Source organism: Chionomys nivalis, chromosome 8 (assembly GCF_950005125.1).
Source record: "Chionomys nivalis chromosome 8, mChiNiv1.1, whole genome shotgun sequence".
In the NCBI taxonomy this organism is placed as follows: domain Eukaryota; kingdom Metazoa; phylum Chordata; class Mammalia; order Rodentia; family Cricetidae; genus Chionomys; species Chionomys nivalis.
The window spans coordinates 81687543-81705947 of record NC_080093.1 but is presented as its reverse complement, the minus strand read 5'-3'; positions in this window follow the sequence as shown (position 1 = coordinate 81705947).

Here is an 18405-nt window from a genome sequence, read left to right as displayed (position 1 = left end):
TTAGATTGGTAAGTTATAAAGAAAAGGGTTTATTTTGGTTTATGATTCTGGAGGTCTAAATGTAATGTGACTTTTAGTCACAGTGTCCCAAGGTGTCACAGGACAACACATGGCGACAACCAGGGAGCACATACGTATCCATCTATTCTCTCTCTCACGTTCAGTCTCCCGAACTTTAGAATCTAACAACTAATTCGAACTAAAAACAGAAACAAACAAGTAAAATACTGTACAGGCCAACAAGGAATATCTTTATCCCCGTTATTGCCATAGGCTACCACCGAAGACCTTGGATGGTCATTACCAGGCCACACAACACTCCTGTAAAAACTTTAAAAAGTGTCACCTCTATGCAATGCACCATCTTGATTCATAGTTTAAAGAACAAGTAATGCCTGCGTTTCAGTGCTTCCAAATCCTTTCAACCATAGCTTTGTACAATGCGCTAAGTACTCAACCACTTCATTCCATGCCTCTCTGAGTCATTCTGACACCAATTACTGCCAGTCCCTATCACTGGCCCTAATTCACACAGGGCCATTGGCTCCCTGGTTTTGTTGTCAATGGCATAATTACTTAGCCTGTCGATGTCTTTCCAACTGTGTGCTATATTGGAGGAAGGTATCTATGACACTGATGGGCAGAGTCATAGAAGGTATCTGACAAATATTGATGCAATAACCAATCAAAAACAGCACTACTATGAGTCGGCTCCTTATCCCAGACTTGAGATGTTCACAAACCTGAAGTCATTTTAGTCCATTGTTTGGGCTACCTGATCATCTCGACACTAGCATGTTCTCTTCTCCAGCCTGGTGTACTCAGGCTCTGGGCTCCTCGTCAGCGTAGTTGGCACCTTTGGGACTCAGTTTCTCTTATCAATGGTGTTTGAAAATGTTTTGACTCTTCGGCATGCAGCACTGACTAGCAGAAGAATGGAAACTTGGGCTTACATTATCAAGTATGTGGAACCTGATACTTTCTCCAAAGCAGAAAACAGCTTTGGCTAGAACATTTGCCCCATTCTGTCAGAAGAACAAATGAGAAATCCTGAAGATGAAATCACTGCTCTAACCAAAGTCACATTGCTTAAATGTAGGGACTGGGACTCAAACTTCGATTGTTCTGCCTCCCTGAAGCCATGATCTTTCCAGTATGACAGGTCTCTGTGTTCCATCAAATTAGATTTACATGCCAAGTCAGGGACCATCCTGGGTCCAGATATCACAAGCATGAGTGATCTGGGACTATGGAGGCAGGAGAGGTCAGAGTCTGGAGTTAGATCCACTGAGAGCCCAGCACTAGTCACTCCACTGAAAACCAAGCCCCAGCCTCACAAAGGAGAAAATGGCTTAGGCTGGGGACAGCTAAAAGGATGTTTATTGGGACAATTCAGAGGAGATCAAATCCTGTTCACTTAGGACGCCCCTGAGCCTGCTCTGCTGTTTACTGCCAGAGAAGAGAAAAGCCAAACAGAAACTTGTTTTTCCTCTTTTGCTGGTAATAGCTTCTGGCATTCATCTCAGGACAAAGAGAAAAGGTTACAGACCTGGGCCAGCTGCCATCTCACTCCATCTTCTAAATAAAAGACACATAACCCCCCAAATGAGGGCAGAAGAAGGCCGAACTTCTTAACTTTTAAATATAAGAGACTTCTGGGGTCACCAATAACCAGACGGACTATTTGAGTTTGGTATGATCTTCAGAATTCTGTCTTGTTATAAGAGACATGTCAAGGCAGCTGGAAAAGATGAATGAGACCAGTCATCTGTGAACAAAATCCTCAAACCTCAGCTGGGGAAAAAAAAATCAAACTAATATTTCAGAGCCAAAGAACACATCACCTGTTGGTTCTAGTCTTATTTTTATCTTTGAAATGTACAATTAAGACAAGCACATTGAAAGAATTAGAGAAAAATTTACAGAAGCAGATTTTTAAATCACATAGACAGGATTTACCTCTCATCATCTTGTCCAGATGCTCTGTGTTTGTATTTCTGTCTCATCTTTTTGAGCTTCTATGTGTAACTGGGTTATAATCACCCTAACGATCATCTGACTCGATACTTCTGGTGATCACTTTGTCAACAACTTTGAAAATATGATCTCAGGGCTGGAAAGGCGACTCAGTGGCTTAGAGCACGTGTTCTTACAGAGGACCTGGGTTCAATTCCAGGCACTCCTATGGTGGCTCACGACCATCTGTAACTGTAGTGCAGAGTATTCGATGCTTTCATCTGACTTCTGAAGGCAGTAGGCATGTACTTGGTGCACCTATATACATGCAGGCAAAACATTCACACATATAAAATAAACTAAATCTAAACAAAAGAGAAAGAAAACGTTATAGCACCTACCACCATAGAGAACTGTCTAATGTAGTTTTAATTGTTCATCGACTGTGGCATTTAAGCTGCGTTTTATTAAGGCATTAGATAGCTATTACTAATGTAATAGGTTGTTAGTAAATTAATTATTGTTTAAATGTAGTTGTTCTTAAATTCAAAGATAGTGAGTACAAGAGGCCTTATTTCGTAGGGAACTGCAAATCATACAGCATACTGATTAAATAAAAGTTAACTACTAGATTCTTAGCATTAGCCAAGAATGTTAAAATCAGCGAACTCCAATTCCAATTGACGATGGTCTCCTTTAAGTCTGTGGTAAGCATGTTCAGTGTGGGAAAATCTCTGTGCATGGAAGTGACTGGATCCCCCTTAGTGACGAAGACACATTCCTGTCAGCAACTTCCCCACAGAATGAGGAAAAAATGAAGCTATTCCGTTCCTGTAAGATTGTCACTCATTCTTCTCCCGGTCTAAGAGAGCAATTACGAAGTCACTTAATTTGTGTCTAATCATTTAATAAATATTTATTGAGGGCTTCCCACATGTCAAACACTTCCTTAGGCACTGGATTGGAGTGAAGAACCCCACACACACCTCAGTCTCCAGGGACCTTTCAGGATTCCAATGTAGGCATGCCTTGGAAAGGAAAAGACACATGTAGCTATCTACGCAGACAGCAAAGAAAGGGAAGGTAGCTCGGAGGAAGGACCCCAGAGCTGAGGCAAAAAAGTTGGTCAGCCATTAAAAATTCTATGGAAGGTATGTTAGGCAAGAGACAGTATCCGTGGAAAGTAGGGGCTGAGGACATCAGAGATGCATAGCAAGCATGGGCAAGCGTGGTAGCAGCCTTGCACTTTCTCAAGCACTTGTTACTCAAGCTTTATGGGTGACACACTGCCCTTCTGATTAAAGAAGCACGGGGTGTCCTAGAACTAAGGAATCACAGATGTCACAGCCCTGTGGGTTATCTAGAGATGTCCCGTAGCCCTGTTTCCCAGAGTGTGTGCTGAGGAATACTGCTTCCTTGCGTCTTAAAGGCTTATCGGGATGAAAAGACTTCTCTGTCAAAGCACATTCCAGATAGATACAGTTAAGTGAAGAACACGTTCCAGAGAGACAAGGTTAAATAAAGATGAGTACATGTCTTCACCCGTTGCTGTTTAGTGTGTTTCCCAGGTGCACAAGCATGGTCGTTCTTTAGGTGACTTTGATACATGTAGGGTTTCTAAGAATTGTGCCACAAAATTCTCCTCTGGGAGACGCCTGGTGACACTAAGCTTCAGTAGAGACCTTTCTCTTCAGGAAGTTCAGAGCAGTTCTGATTTTTTAATTAATGGAGACACCGAGGCTGGGGAGGGGAAAAGAAGACAGAGATGAAGAACCACCAGGTCCGACCATCAGATCACTGCCTGCTCAATTGTAATTTGGTGTCTCCCCATCTTGCTCTTCTTTTGATGTAAAGTCTCCCCTACAGGCTCCTATGTTTGAAGTTGTCCCTGGCTAGTGACACTCTTCTGAGCAGCTGGGAACCTTCAGGAGGCTGGGCCATGTTGAAGGAGGTGGAGCTTTCAAAGGTGGGCCCTGAAGGTGAAAGTTCGGACTTCTGTTTGGCCTGACTCTGCTTCCTGGTCTTTCCATATATCTGGTAGCTAGACAGAGTGACTAGACAAGTCATTAATACAGTCACCAAGCTAATGTCACCATAAGCTATTTTTCAGCCTGTCCGAGAAACTACCATATATTAGCTGTTAAGTGCACAGCTGCCCTGAAAAATGGGGGTCTGGCAACCTTAGGTCTACACAATGTTATGGACACTTTTTCCCAAGACCTGTCTATCCTTGCTGGAAATACCTAGGTTCTGTATCCCATCCTACCCTTCCTTGATGGGCCCGCTCTTCTAGTCCTAGTGGTGAATGGGCCTTAGACTCGGGAGAGGCCAAGTAAAAGTGATTTTAACAATCGCCCCATCTCAGCCCTGTGGTCAGCCAGTTTAGAAATATCTATCTGTCTTTTATGCAATGGTTTCTAAGAACATCATACTCACCAGCTAAGCCCCTCTGTGTCTGGATTGATTTTCCAAAATAGTTATCCATGCCCTGTCCAGAAACCCAGCAAGAACCCATATCCAGAATCCCCAGTCTTTGGGGCTTAGGGCAGGTGGCTGCTGGGCAAAACCATTTAGCTTCAAAGGCTACCTACCCAAGCTCTTCTCGTTCCCTCCAGCTACACTGTAGAGATGACTGGAACCTACCCTGGGGGCTCGGTGCTGGCAGCCAGCAGCTGTCGTGTTTGACTCGAGTAGCAAAGAGTTTCAAGATGATTTGTCTGAAGAGAAGCAGCTATAGATTTGCCTTTGATTGCTCTTAATTCTCATAATGAGAAAATCTATAAAAAGCACCAGGAGGAAGAGGGATTTTTATTGTCTTTCTTTCTCTCTTTAATGACAACAGAGAAACATAATGAGGAGAGAAGGGGCTTTCTTGTGGATGCCGGGGTCTCTCTCCCACAAGAAGGGCCTGGCTGGCTCCCAGCTCCTGAAGAAGGAATGTGTGAAAAAATGAGGCCATGGGGAACAATAAAACTTCCAGGGAAGGACATGTGTCTCTTCAGGGAAAACAGGAGCAGCTGAGGGAACAGAGGGATCCTGATGAGATCAAGATTTGTGTGTGGCTCCAGCCACAGACCTCAGGACAGGCGAGGAAGGAGACTGCTTTGGAGATGGAATCTCCGGGAGGAAGCATGCACAGCCAGCTCACAGTCATGCTCAGCTTGCGCTGTGGCCTATTCTTACCCGAACTTTCTCATGTGAGAAGTGTGAGAGGCTCCAGCGGAGCCAGAGGAGGGCAAGGAAGCAAGTGTGAGCTGTGTCTGCTCATTTTTCAGTCAGTCAAAAGCAAGGTGACTATCCTAAAACCCCTAATTAGGGGTGTAGATTTTTGAATGTTAACTCCCTGACCTCTTGGACCCTCTAGGTACCATCCTAGAAGAAAGATAATACCCTTAAATTAGCTACCACAGGCCCAGAAGAAAGCATCTAGCCTTTAGACCTAGCTTTCTATGTGGGGCACTGTATTAGGCCTGGTCTTCAGGGACATTTCAAGCCAAAGAAATAGGTTTCCCTGAGTAGGTATATGGTTGTGTGGGGTATTAGGCCTGAAAGGTGTCTCTGGGACCATTATTTTGAGCAATTAACAAGAGGTAAAATGGAAGCTGAACAGGGACTGTGACTCCATTAGTACCATTTGGATGATTAAGTTCAGGGTTAGATGTTGTAAATCTTGTGGTAGCTCTCATTCCAGGGCCAATGATAGACCAAGGACAGGAATAAACAGAGTAAACTAGTGGCCCTCATGTCACAGAATCCAGACAAGGACACAAACCAACATATTGAAGAAGTAGACTCTAATGCCAGTGAAGGAATAGACTTAATAGAGTGAGGGTAGGCAGGCAAAGAACAAAAGCTTCCTTTCTCCACGTCCTTTATATAGGCTGCTACTAGACAGTGTGGCCCAGATTAAAGGTGGGTCGTACCACCTCAGAAGACACATATTAAAGATGAGTCTTCTCACGTCAAATGATTTATTTGAGAAAAATCCCTCACTGATGTACCCACCTACCTGAGTTTTAGTTCATTCTAGATATAGTAAAGTTGACAAGCAAGAATAACCATCACATATGTACTCAAGAAGATCTTGTCACCAGAGTTGGCCTCTGTGTCTGACAGTCAGATCCACTTCAGGTGACATCTTCAGTGCAGGATGACAGAAATGAGATGATTAGCATCATTTCTGGAGAGATCCTTGGATTCCCGATAGAGCATTTCCCTAAAATGTTCCTTTTATGATATTGCTTTCAGGTATGAGCCCTCAAAAGTTCTCCACTGTCTAGTATACGAAGATCCAGGACAGCCTAGGTTTGGTTCAGAAAATATTATGGGTCAGGCAGTGATGTGGGATTCCCCTATGTATGCTGTGAATGTCATTGGTTAATAAGGAAGCTCTTTGGGCCTATAACAGAGCAGAGTTAAGTGGGAAAACTAAACTGAATGCTGGGAGAAAGAAGGCAGTGCTAGAGAGATGCCATGTAGCTGCCATAGGAGACAGATGTGCCAGAACCTTGCTGGTAAGTCACAGCCACATGACGATGCACAGGTTAATAGAAATGGGTTAATTTAAGATATAAGATATAACTAGAGCCGGGTGGTGGTGGCGCACGCCTTTAATCCCAGCACTCGGGAGGCAGAGGCAGGCTTTCTCTGTGAGTTCGAGGCCAGCCTGGTCTACAAGAACTAGTTCCAGGACAGGAACCAAAAGCTACGGAGAAACCCTGTCTCGAAAAACCAAAAAACAAAACAAAAAACCAACCAACCAAACAAACAAACAAACAAAAAGATATAACTAGAAAGACGCTTAAGCTATTGGCCAAGCAGTATTTCAAATAATATAGTTTCTATGTGTTTATTTCTGGTCTGAGTGGCCAGGGAACAAACAAGAACTTTCTGCCTACAAATTGGTTACACAGTGAAATCCTGTCTCAAAAAAAGAAAGAAAGGAAGGAAGGAAGGAAGGAAGGAAGGAAGGAAGGAAGGAAGGAAGAAAGAAAGAATAATGGAAATAAAAGATTGTAAAATTGGACTTGGGGTTCCCATGAATGTGAGAAGAGTGGAGGGAATGAAGAGCATGAAGATCTTTCTGGAAAGCTATCATCCAAAACACAGAGAAAATGGAATGGGTGTTGGCAAACGGGAGGAGGGAGTCCTTCACCCACGCAACTGGGAAGAGACTAAGAGGGCCTGAAGCTGCTGACCATCACAGGCTCTGAGAAGAATCATATACCCTTCCTACCTTTCGGTCTCATACCTACATCCTCTCACTGACAAGCTCACACAAACACCAGGGGGATGACTATTTTTAGAAAGCCAGGTTCTCCTTCAAAGGACCTGGAGATGATGCTGCCATGGTGACAATAACCAGTGCAACACAGTTCTAATGCTGGAGACTGGCTTCTAAAGGCATTTATAGCTCAGATACTCTAGTCTGACAACTCTATCTCCAGGGTCAGAGCAGCATGTAACCTCATGCCAACAGTCCTGTGTGTTCTGAGATAACTACAGATGTCCTTAGGACCACCTTGTGGTACCCAAGTCAAGAGTCATATTCTAATGGAACCAAGTGATATAAAAAGTGGGGACCAATGTGGAAAACCCAGTGGCCTTGAACACAGCTTTATGGTTAGGGGATGATGCAGGATGGATGGAAAGACCAGGAGGCACAATGCTGATATTCCAGTTTGGGCACGGTTTCTTGAGATCCTTAGTCTTCAACAGTGTCTGGTACTAGAATCACCTGGGAAAACTAAACCAGGAATCATAAACTGTTCTTAAGAAAAGAAGATAAAAAATGATCAAATTTCATTTTTTCTTAATGAGTCAACCAGAATAAAATGGCATTGTTCTTCAAAGCTCCCCTGAATAATTGTTCAACAATGCTTCCATTAGATCCATTGTCTTCATTAATAATATTCTATTACTTCCTAAAGTAATTTGTAATTTGGCTGTTGTGTTTCCGTTCATGATAATAATGGATTGAACCTCTGAAATTGTAAGAAAGCCACTCTCAATTAAATTTCTCTATATAAAAGTTGCTGAAGTCATAGTGTCTCTTCACAGCAACAGTAAACCCTAACTACGACAATGTTCAACAGTATTCGACACACGTGCTGCATATACATACACTCATATGCATAAACACATAAAATAAAGTAAATAAATAAAAATTTAAATTACTCTTGAGCCAAAGAGGCAATAAGGAAGAAAGTTATGGCCATACTTTTTGCCTTAAAATAGGCAAGGTTCTGTCCCTATGGTCATCACATTCCTAGGTTTGGGTTCATGCATCCATGCAACACCTGCTAAGCACCTGTTATATCATAGCAGCTTCTTGAGTGCAGAAAAGATGCTTGGACAGTCTGTAGCTGGCTAATAGGAAAAAACATCCTACTTCAGAATGACATCACTGAATCATAGCTTGAGAAATGGAGTTGAAAAAGAGATGGGTTATGGCTGCATGCTTCAGCTGGCCAGCAGAGCTCTAGGTTTTGCTGCCACAATGGCTCAAAGAAACTGCATTGTTTCTTTCTATAACCAAGATTGTTTTCTAACTGAGCAGAGATTCTCTGGACATGTGCCAAGGACTAAAACAGACCCAAGGGATATCAGGCTATATCTTATAACCACAAGGTCAACCTTAAGATGAAACTAAGCCATAAAGTAGCAAGGAGATAGAAACTGAGCCTAAGTAACATCCTGGATTAAACTAAGCCCAACACTGTCCCTTTCCAGTCTACACCACAATCTCTAGTTCATATGCTAGTTTGAGTTGACTTAGCTGATATTCTCCATATAGAATCTTTTCTAATACATTAACAGCACATGCAAGGCGTTTGTAATAGAAATGATACATATTAATAGACTATAAATGGTATCTATGACCACATAGAAGGAAATGCCACCAAGTGAAATTAAACCTTCTATAAACTCATCAAATTTGTTTGACTTTATATATGCGAAGGAATTATGCGAGGGTGTCTGAAAATACTAGAGGACAGTAGATGATGGGAGTTACCACTGTCTATCTTAGCTAGCTCACCTGTAGAGACCAAAACCCATCAGCAAATCTCAGCGAGCAACCTCCTCTTCTCAACCCGAGTGGAAAAGCAGACTCTGGACCCAGCATGTCTATGATGCTGTATACTAGGTGATGGTGGCAACTTATGCTTCCCTAATTCCAACACAAAGGTCTATCTCAGAGGCTTACTTCTCCCAGATCCTGCTGGGTCTCCAAATACCCTGCTAAATTGCCACTCTAGCGTACACCCAGAACAGATGGCCAGGGGCTGACAGTTCCATCATCTCTTTGCATTCGTTTTATTCATGCAACTAGCTAGTGCACACACATGTGCAAAGATGTCCGTGTCCCCCACTGCACCCCACACACACCATGCCAGGGTAAGCCTGTGCTTGCCTGTGATTGCAGGGAGGTCCCTGTTCTCCCTGAGTCCTCAGGCAATTCTCAATTCCAGAACTGCTGCTTGTCAAGACACACAATGTGACAGTAAGGCATTCAGCACACCTGTGTTGCCTTCCTCAAGGAGGGAGGAGATTCAGGGGTTCTGTGCCACTAGCTGTCCCCTGTGAGTCAGAGAATGACACCTGCCATCACTGTTCCTCATGGTCCATCCCCCGAGTAGCTTCTCCTTCTGGTCCGATGCTCAGTGAAGGATTTGATTTTCCCTCTGCCGTGTCCAAAGTTTGCACAATTTCCTGTTACAGAATAATTAAGAACCTAAGTGGTTGCAATGTTCTTTATTACTTCTTATCGATGACTTCAAAAGAAAACAACAACAACAAAATAATCCACAATAATCCCTGGTTCACTAATCCTGCCATGGTCACTTTCACAACCTAGTCATGTACCAAAGCTTTTGTCACTCTGACCAGACAGAAGGACTTGAATTATACAACATCTTGTCCATGCCTGTGTTCTAGCCCCTGATTTCATAACTGACACAAAGAAATGCCATCACCATTAATCGAATTTTTAAAAGCTACATAGATAGGGTGTGTGTGTGTGTGTGTGTGTGTGTGTGTGTGTGTGTGTGTGTATGTATATATAGATGGTACAATAATTGTCACCAGGGCTAAGGACAGAGTTCCTCAGAATGGGAAGGAACCTCAGTGAACAGCTAGCATGTGCCGTTATCAATACAGAAATCCCTTTCCATCCCCACATGAGGCTGCACCAGTCCTGCTGAACACAGGCTGTAATTGAGTCAGTGTGAAGAGGTGGCGAGAGTTCAGATTCCAGTTCACTCTCAAGCCTCCGGAGCAAGAAAGAATTAGCAAACACCGGCATCATTTATTACAGCTTAAAAGGTCTTTCCTAAAGACTTACTCTTTTGACCCTGCCAATTTGCAATATTTTATAATATATTATCTATTTTACTGGTGAGGAAATATACTTAAAAGAAGTCCCCTGAGCAACCAACCAGCTGCTGTTTCCTTTCAGGTCTAAATTTAGGTCTTAAACTTCAGAGCCAAGGTTTCAACCTTGATGCTACTCTTTACAAGACAGCGATTGTTTTTGTCTGTTTGTTTTCCTTGTGGAGAAGGCAGTAGATGCTATCTAAGGACTGGACCTAGAGCTTCATGCTTGCTAGACTAGCAATGAGCTATGTTTCCAGCCTTCTTTTTACATTTTATTTGATGACGGGTTCTTACCAAGTTGTTCAGACTGGCCTTGAACTTACACTCCTCCTGTGAGCACCTGGCATTACAAGTTTGCACCTCCAGGCCTGGTTCCTTTAAATTCTTGAAATGACATTATTTTTTCCCTTTTTTAGAAATAAGTGTTTATTGCATAAAGAGCCTGATCCCTGGGAGAAAGCAATGGTTACAATTGACAAAGTGCTCGCTTTGTGGACCTGAGTTCAGACCTGCAACAACCACGTGAAAATCCAGGTATGTTGGGGAGCACCTGCAATCCAAGTGCTTGGAAGGTGGAGATCGGAGGGTCCCTGAGCTCATCTTACTGAACCTGTGAGCTTCTGGATCAGTACAAGACTCTGTCTCAAAACATAAGGTGGAGAGTGGCAGAAAAAGACACTTGACATTAACCTCTGGCCTCCACAACCATGTGCATACAGTGCACCAACATGCACACACACAACAGAAAAAGGGTAAAGGGAGAGAAAGAGAGGGAGGGAGGGAGAGAGGGAGAATCTGCTGATAGCAGGAAAGAATACAGAGGGACAGAGCATAAGAATAGACTGAGCTATTGCAGGAGAAAGACATTTGTATTTAATATTATTTTACTTTCTTTTCTTTTTTAGAAAATAAACCACCACCAACTTGCAACAATTAGGTTGTAGTTACAGACAGCTTAGAACAGGATGTTTTAAATTAACAACTAAATTGTCAGGTTTCTTTGTAAAGCATTTACTAGCGGGCACATTTGGAGAGAATCAATCCCGGGGGAGGCCTGTCTGCTGTTCCCTCCACTCTGTGGAGCAGATGAAGGCCACATAGCATGTCTCCTCTTTCTCCCCTCCAGATTTTCATACTCTAGCCACACTTCCTTGGGCCACCAAGAGTGTGTACAGGGTTTCTCAGAAGGGAAAGGACCTCAGGGAATAACACGACCCTTTACCTGCAGAGGAATCCCCCCACCTCTCCTCAACCCCCAGTGAGACTGCACAAATCCTGCTGAGTGCTGACTGTAATTGAGTTAGGGTGGAGAGATGTCAGGAGTTCAAATTAAGCTCTCTGTAGCTCTGGGGACTCAGACCAATTCTGAAAACTCTGGAATTCATTGTGTACCAATTTCAGAACTCCAGAGAATAGCATACAGAATGCCCAGCCCAGGCGCTGGCTGGTCATAGTGAGCACTTAATAAATGTCAACACCTCTTCCAGTCGGTCATTGCTGGGCTCCTTTGTGGCTTTCTAGGTCCAGTTCATCTGATTGTGGGGAGCAAATCTTTCTGTCACCCTTTGTGTATTGACTAAGGGCCTCCTATGCCCTACATCCCATTTCTTTCTGCACTAAACACATGGTTTTTCTGGTCTTTCTTATTAAGCATGGCTTGACCTGTGCCCTTTGTCCAAGTCTCTCTGGATTGTGTGCACCCTACATTCCAAAAGCCCCTCCCTGCCATTGTCTATCTCTGATCAGAAGCTCAGCAGTATGGGCAACCAAGTTAGATGAAGTTTATTATTCATCCTTCCTGTCTCTCCTTCTGTTGTGTAAATATTTCATTTGAAAGGAACCATTGTGTTTCTGGGGAAGGGAGGCTCCTAAGACCAAGGAAGCTAAAGAAATATTAGGAGATTCAGGAAGCTCCCAAAATGTACAAGACTCAGGAAACTCAGAAGGTTAAGAGACCCAGAAGACCCCTCTTCAGGGTTTTATAAGCAGTAAAGTATTCCTGTGGAGGAGAAGTGTCTTCAGTGGAGCTGCCTACAACATGGGCAGAGAACCCCAGGGTTGTAGCTTCCTTGAGTTGTCACTCAAACTAAGGTGAGCCTTTTGGTGAGTAGCTGCCTTTGACCCATCCATTCTCCTACAGCACCAATGAAGTCATCAGCTCACCATGCTAGATATTGGGTGGAATCATTTCTTCCTCTGTTGTCAGTGTCCTTGCTCACAGGAAAGTCACATGGAACTTTCCTTTCTTCTTCCACCTTAACCTCAGGTTCTTTTGCTCTTTGAATGCTATGAATTCCTTACGCACTGATGGCCCAAGAAGGGGAAGGCATATTGCTTAGTTCAGGCAAGGTGTAAGCATATTTGCTATGAGAAAAATGTGTGTCCCTCTATCTGTGATGGGACTATGTAAAGGACCCCAAGAATTCCTCTGGCATCAGCCCTCCCTGCCCCAATGAAGAAGGACCCGCATTGCTCACCATTGACTTGATGCTCTGAAGAATATTCTTACTTCCCTAAGGGCTTCTGAGTTCCCAGGACAGATGGACACAACATGGATGAGCAGGGGCCTGTGCTTATTCATACGAAGGACCCTGAATTCCTCATAAGCACTAGAAGTTACTGCAAAGGGAAACTAGTAGCTGGAGCATCAGCCAATTTGGGTCCCTCCCATCCTTGTGCCAATTAGGGATGCTTTTGTGAAAAGCCAGGACAGTGCTAACATCATAAATATGGGCTGAGCTCTTTAATGTGCATCCAAAGCATTAGAATATATAAAGAGATTTGCAATAATTAGGGGCAGATTTTTGAGATTTTTAGCAACCCCTTCCCCTAATGTCTGATTTATTTATTATTGGGAAATCAAAGACTGCTTTGTGTCAATGAGGCCAGAGCCTCTGAATGTGTAGAGTTGGCTTTAAAGGGACAGACATGTATTCTAGAAGCAACTCAAGTGTGTACATTTAAAACTGGGGCTGAAGAGGCTAGGCCAGATGTTGAGGGCTCAGCTTGAATCACCCAGGTGAAGGCTAGAGGAAACCCCACACTGCCTGCTCATGACCTCCTTCAAAACAAGTGTTCAGAGACTGGTGTGGGTGTTAATGTTAACACTTAGGAAGGTATCACAAACTGAATACACCTCCCCAAACTGTTGATTTCAAATGCAGAGATCTGAAAATGTAACCTTTCTTCAGATCTTTTTGGGTCAGAATCTGTGGAGATAGCTCAGCCAATAGTGTTTGCCTTCTTTAAATCCATAAACCCTTTAAGAAATCCTACCCACCCTTTCTTTTTCCGAGGTAAAAATGCACATTACCTTAGGATAAGCTAACAAATGCTTCACTGAAAAGCTAATTCTGAACTCTGTTTCTTTCTTTTTTTTAAGATTTATTTATTTATTATGTATACAGCATTCTGTCTGCATGGATGTCTGCGGGTCAGAAGAAGGCACCAGACCTCATTACAGATGGTTGTGAGCCACCATGTGATTGCTAGGAATTGAACTCTGGACCTTTGGAAGAGCAGCCAGTGCTCTTAACCTCTGAGCCATCTCTCCAGCCCTGCTCTGTTTCTTTAATATGTGTTTTCCCTGTGTTCTAACCACGATACCTTGTAGAGCCCATACCCCTAAGTCAAATTTCTTTCTTTCCCCTTTCCCAATAAAAACACCAAAAAACAAAGAGTCTCTGGGTCAACAAGACATGCTGACCTCCACTAGACACCAGTTGGCAACACTGGGGCCCAGAGAGGGAAAAGCAAACTCAGAGTCGAGAGTTAAACAGCACCTGAAATATAAATGTGCTAAAGCCACCAACTGTGGAGCATGGGGCAAGTGACCTTAACTCAGTGTTCACTTCTGGAAACAAAGATCATTTCTAGTGCTGGGGAGGTGCTGTGGCCACCAGATGAGGCCAACACTGGAGCCCTGTCTACACAGGCTTAGCGTTAGATATCAAACACATTTCTGCTGGCTCTGAACTCTTACTTCAACTAGGAAGTAGGAACCAGTTGCCAGTGAGCACCATGGGGTGTGTGTGGGGGGCTCTTGTCTGGCTTGGAAGCTCCTCAGGGGCCAAGTGAAAGGCTCCTGCAGCTTCAGGGAAATGGAGTAGTGAGGAAACAGACCGAGGTTCATCTCCTAGTTCTGTAAACATCAAATAGCCCACTGTGCTTGGTGTCCAAGGAAGAACAAATATAGATGCCCTCATCTTCCCCGAATCATTGATTCTGTTTGTCAAGGGAAAAATTATATGGCGGTCTTTATGACAAACTGTAAAAAAGTATTTTTGTTCCTCATTTATCCAAGAATAACACAACCCCCCTCTAAATAGCTATTTTATTATGATCGCAATCAAAGCTGAAAACAATTTTATTTTCCTCCTTTGAGGTCTTTGGAAACAATTTTAATTTCCTAATAAAGTGAGGCAGCCCAGGGTTCATTTCTAAGAGGCAGCAGTCTGGGAGTGTGAAGTAAGAACCCAGGAAGCGGAGCTGAGTCTGTGCCACAGGGCTCTCCTGCAACCTGTATTCCAGATGACTTAGAAAGCATCCCAGAAGCCATTTTCAGGATCCTTTCTGAGAAGATTCTGGTCCCAGGGGAGGCAGAACACACATGCAAGTCATGTAGATAAGCCTCAGGAGAGATAGAGCATCACGGAAGTCATGTAGCCCTTCAGCAGGTAGCACTGGGCTAAGGACTTCCCAGGGGCCAAGGCATCAGAATTCCTGTCATGAGTCATGACAGTAACCAGAAACGCTCAGCCTGTGGACCCTTTTGGAGAATGGTATCACTTCTGTTGCCCTGAACTATCTAATGTCTCCGGTCCCTGCATGTCTTCAGATGCCAAGTCTTGCTCATTGTTCCCTTGGATTTTCCTGGGATTGGTCTTTCGTCATTTGCCTGCGGCAGTGCTCCCACGGCTTTCACAGAACTGCTCCCTGCTGCCATTGAGTCCCCAGCTATTCCTCTTCATCACCACCAGCTCTGCCTTGCATTTAAGTCCTCTACCTAAATTGCTCAAGGTCGCTCAATTACTTCGAGCATTAAAGTCCCAGGTTCTTAAGACTCATCATTGCTTTGTCTCTGCTTACTGCCTGAGCCTTCTCTCCCATCTTCTCTGCACCCTTACATATATTCTGAACTCTAGCCATTCAGGTCATGCTTCTGCTTCCAAGCCCGTGGAGCTGAAGTACTTTTTATTCCCTTGTTTGCCTAGTGAGCCCTTTCCTCTTTCAAAAGCATTACATTCCTTGAGAAGCTATTATGGACTCTCTTTTGTATGGACCCTTCAGATGGTTCTGTTTGAATTTGCTTACCTACCCATGTGCCGTCTCCTTGATTAGTCTGTCCACATTTGAATTATTTTCATAGTTCCCCGTGACCAATGCAGTGCTGCACATGTGAGAGCAAAGGAAACAAGGAATGGGGAGGGGGCAGAAAAGACAAAGAGGAGAAAGAGAGGGGAAGGGAGAGGAAGGAAGGGGAGGGGAAAAAAGAAAGGGGAAGGAAAGGAAAAGGAAGGCATCTCAGCTCACAGAAACATCTTTTCATGGTTTCCCAAAGATCTTTCCACTTGGAGACATAAAACTTAAACTTGTGTGGAATTTAGGACCTCAACAAGACAGTAAAGATGCTTTGCACACACGCCTGGGTAGGGACATTTCCAAGAGCTTGCATGTGTCAGCTGTGTGCTTTGGGGAGTGGTGAGGTTGGTGCTGAGAAAACCCCTAAAATGTTACTCCCTTAGAAGAGTCTTATAAAAGTGCAGCCAGATCCTTAAATGACATATTTCCTAAACATTCTATGGTAAAAATTTTAATTGTCAAAAATTGAAAGAATTATGTCATAAGTATTTATATACCCCCGAACTATAACTAATATTTCACATTACTTGCTCTCACATACTGCATATCCACCCATTTCTCCACCAGGCATCAGTTCGACTTCATTTTTGATGCATTCCAGAATAATTCCCGCATGTAGTTGTGCTCCTACCCACTCCTTCCTTACACACGGCTACTGACTGATGCAAAGAAGTGAGACTTACAGACGCGGCAGGATGCTGAAAGATGAAGGCAGGATGATGGGAGAGAAAAAGAACTTGCCAGACATCTCCCTACTACTACCTCCTAATACAGTAGACCTCCTATGTCCAGTTACCCATCACAGTCTGAAAATATTAAGTGGAAAATTCCAGAAACAAAACTATGATTCTTAAGTCACTTGTCATTCTGGACCACAAGATGATTGATAGCTTGTTTCATCTTTCTGTCTTGACCAGGTCAAGAATCTATTCTGTTTTCCGGGCATCCACACTATATATATGACTCTCCCGTTGATTACTTAGTATCATCTCAGTTACCAAATGACTGTTGAAGTGTCCCAATGCTAGCGTTCAAGGAACTCTCAGGCAGCAGCCTACGGCTATGTCGCAATGCCTGTGTCAGCTCCCTTCATATGATAACATGGGTATTTGGTCATGCCACACTATTGCAAGACGGATGAGCACAGCATAGTAGGACATCCTGAGACATGGAGATGCCATTTTCACTTGCCTCCATTACGGCACACTGTGGCAATTATCTGACGTCACTGCTAGCTGTTATTGTTCATCTCTTATTGTGTCTAATTTATAAATTCAACTTCACCACAGTCATCCGTGTATAATATAGGGGGAAATGTACTAAGGTTGAGAATCCCATTTTAAAAATTGTTAGGACCTGGGGTGGTTCCGATTCTGGAGTTTTTCAGATTTTGGAACATTTGCCAAGACTTAAGAATGTCGACAACTTTGAATATCACCTCAGCGGTGGAAAAAGTGTTGTCCTCAGAGCACTCTAGAGCTGGGTTTTCACATGCAGGGGTGCTATCTTGAATATTCATGGCTGAGTAGTGTCTGTCGCTGGGCTCCACCATCATTGGAGGTCTTGAAAGCAGAGGATCCTTGGAGTCTGCTGGCCAGCCAGCCTGGCTGAACTGATGAGTTCCAGGTTTGGTGAGAGGGTCTCTCTTAGAACATAAGGAAGACAACACACACACACACTCTCTCACACACACACACTCTCACATACACACACATTCACACACACACACACACACACACTCACACACACGTGGGGGAGGAAAAAGAGAAAGGGGACAGAGGAGAGAAGAGAGAAGGGAAAGGCGGTGGGGGGGGTTGGGGGGGTGGAGGGGGGAAATGAGGAGGGAGCAACCGGAACGGTAGAAGCCCAGGTCTTGAAACCTCCCCCAGTGTCCCTCTTAGCTCAGGCACTTGCACTGGGACTTCAGTTTGCATTCTGCCTCCAAACAATTTGCATTCATTGCAACATGAATTTCCAGAAAGCACAACCCTAAGGAACTTTCGAGTTCTGCACACACTCAGGCAAGGAGAAAAGGGAAGCATTTCAGCTACCTACAAAATCAAAGTTTCTCTGGAGAAGGTCCCAGGTTCACTGAAACCGGAAAGACTGTCACAGTCAAGTCAGAAGACAGCAAGAAGTTCAGGGTCTCGGATGGAGGAGTCTGGACTCAGCCAGGCGGCAAGGGCATTGGGAGCAGAGAGTAACGAATGGATTTCAGCCTTGTCAGGCCACGGCCTTCACGCATTTCCGATTACGGGTTCTTGGTCCCCGACCTTGCACTATCACCATGGCGAATGCTGTTAGTGTCACCCTTATCACAGCAGCCTGTATTTCTGCTGGGTCACCTGAGGAGAGGAGCATAAAACTTGCTCCGATGAGGGCCGCATGCATCCCAGCAATCTCTCACCCATTATCCTGGTGCTCATTTGCATGCGCTCCTCCTCAGATTGCATCGGTTAGCAGAGGCTTTTATAGGTGTGCATTGTGCTGTCAGCTTGCTTTACAGCGCAGTTAGCCCGTAGACACTTACAATGGATGAGCTTCTCGCCAGTGCTCACAAACACATTAACAGCGAGCAGGTAGCAAATTATCCACTGTTTCCCATAATCTGCACTTATGTAAATACCAGGTTCTTAGTAGGCTGAAATTGTTTAAAAGTCCCTCGTCATTTGTCAGGTGGTATGTCAGCTTAATGGGTCTCTGTGCTCATTT